Consider the following 2,352-nt stretch of genomic DNA (forward strand, 5'->3'; position numbering starts at 1 on the left):
AGAATAACTGTTAAATTGTGAACGTAATGCTGAAAAAGAAAGCCCACAGCCAGCAGTGGCGTTGTATACAGCTGGAGAATCCAGGCGTCAGATTAAACAGCCTGTGTTCAAACCCTGGCTTTATCTCTACCAGTCTTGTAACTTGGGGCCAATTACCTCACTGCTGATGTTTAATTTCCTCTCCTGTTTGTTGTCACTCAGTCACTCAGTCATGTCTGACTCTTTTCGACCCCTTGGACTGCAGCGCCAGGCTTCCCTGTCCTTCACCATCTCCCGGAGCTTGCTCAAACTCATGTCCATTGAGTTGGTCATGCCATGAAACCATCTCATCCTCTGTCGTCCCCTTCTCCTTTCTTCAGTCTTTCCCAGCATCAGGGTCTTTTCTAATGAGTCACCTCTTCACATCAGGTGGTTAAAGTATTGGAGCTTCAGCTTCAGCATCAGTCCTTCCAATGAATATTCAGGACTGATTTATTTTAGGATGTACCTGTCGGATCTCCTTGCAGTCCAAGGGACTCTCAAGAGTCTTCTCCAACACCACAGTTCAAAAGCATCAATTCTTCTACACTCAGCCTTCTTTATGGTCCAACTCTCACATCTATACATGACTACCGGAAAAACCATAGCTTTGACTAGACAGACCTTTGTTGGCAAAGTAATGTCTCTGCTTTTTAATATGCTATCTAGGTTTGTCATAGCTTTTCTTCCAAGGAGTAAGCGTCTTTTCTTTTTTTTTTTTCCCACGGGGGCGCTTTGACTATTCTTCAGCATCTGTTACACTGACAATCTGTACATCACGTGACCGGCTCACCCCTGTGCAGAGCCACACTCAATAGAGGCAGAAACATGGACTCCAGTGTGATGTCTTGCCGTCACTGTCTCTTTGGGGCTCCTATCCCACTCTTACTTTCTAACTGCCCAGGGACCAAGGCCGAGGCCTAGAAAGGTGGCGGCCCAGGGGAGGAGGGCTGGCTGGTGGGCAGGCCTCCCAATCTGTACATGGGGCCGCAGGCAGGCTCTCAGCGGGCAGCCCAGCCCTGGGGGAAGGTGTCCAGTTCAGGGTTGGACCAACAAGGGCTCAGTGACTGACTGACACATGACGGAAGAGATTTTAAAAATAGGCTTCCTCCTTGGGTGGCCAAACCATAGGAATTTCAGTGTACTTAGGAGGCATACTTGTTTTTCCTTGAAAATTATTAAGTTGACTCCCAGTTCCAGTAAGTTTGACCCCCATGATCTCATTTCCCTGGAACCAGGTACCTGAATAAGACAGTGTCGAGCCCCCAGTCCCCTGAGCAGGAGGGCAGAGAGCAGGAATTCTGGGAGGAGCTCATTTTGATTGCTCACCTCCCCCAGTGAGCCCATCCAGTCCAGGGAGGCTCCATGCTGGGGGCAGAAGCTGTCACAGTCTGACAGGCAGCGCCCAGGCTGAGAGGGGAAACCCAGCTTCCTTCAGCCACTCTGAGCAGAGTCCTGGAACTTTGTCCCTTAGCTGAAAAAGATCTCCCTGACGTATTTTAGCTCGTCCTGGTCTTCCTCGAGGCTTCTGCTGCAGGCCGCGTCAGAACCCACGGGCCCTGAGGCAGGCCCGTCGGCCCCACAGCCCTCTTCCTCACTGTCCTCACTTCCGCTCCAGGGGGGATTTGGGGATGGTGGCGCTGGGCTGGCCGGGGAGCGCTCTGGCCTATCAGCGCCTGCCAGAGGTGGCAGCTCCAACGGCTTTTCCTGTTTTTGGTCCTCCTCAACAAGGATCCCCAGGGCAGCGTCGACAATTTCGGCTTCATTCATGCAGTGCACGGTCCTCACGGCAGGAAATCTGGCTGCAGCCGCTGGCACCGTGGCTGGTCTCCAGTTGGGGGTCTTCACCTGCGCCGCCCTCTTTTCAGACACCTGGGCTGTCATCCATGTGGGCAGCACCTGCTTTCTAGTCTCAGACTTTAAGGCTTCCATCTCTTCAGTCTCTCATGAAGAAGAACCAGGGTCCAAGCTTAGTGACTTCAGGACATCAAATCCCATTGTCTTATCACACACCAGGAACTGTAGGTCCGTTTGTCGTCAACAGGAGTCCAGCTTTAATTCCTCTGGGCCCGCGCCCTCTCCCTGGCTTCTGGGGAGGGCCCGGGAGGCGGATCCAGACGGTGGTCGGGAGCGGGAGCCCCGCCTGGCCACGGCCCCACACGCGCCGCGGCCTGCCCCGCGCTCCCCTACGTTCCCGCACTTCCCGCGTCTTTGCATTTCATGGTTGCAGTCACCATCTGCAGCCTCTCCTGTTAAGAGCTTACTAATTAACATCATCTCACTGGGTTGTTTCAGGGGTTAGATGAAATACTCTCCGTTTGTACCAGAGCATGG

The 2,352-nt window shown here is 53.1% G+C and overlaps 1 pseudogene; it reads right to left on the reverse strand.

The window, feature by feature from the left end:
- Positions 1 to 750: 750 nt before the first annotated feature.
- On the reverse strand, positions 751 to 2,147 carry LOC139032814 (cell cycle regulator of non-homologous end joining pseudogene; annotated as a pseudogene).
- Between the last annotated feature and the right edge of the window lie 205 nt (positions 2,148 to 2,352).

The sequence above is a fragment of the Odocoileus virginianus genome, chromosome 33, assembly GCF_023699985.2.
Source record: "Odocoileus virginianus isolate 20LAN1187 ecotype Illinois chromosome 33, Ovbor_1.2, whole genome shotgun sequence".
Taxonomy (NCBI): domain Eukaryota; kingdom Metazoa; phylum Chordata; class Mammalia; order Artiodactyla; family Cervidae; genus Odocoileus; species Odocoileus virginianus.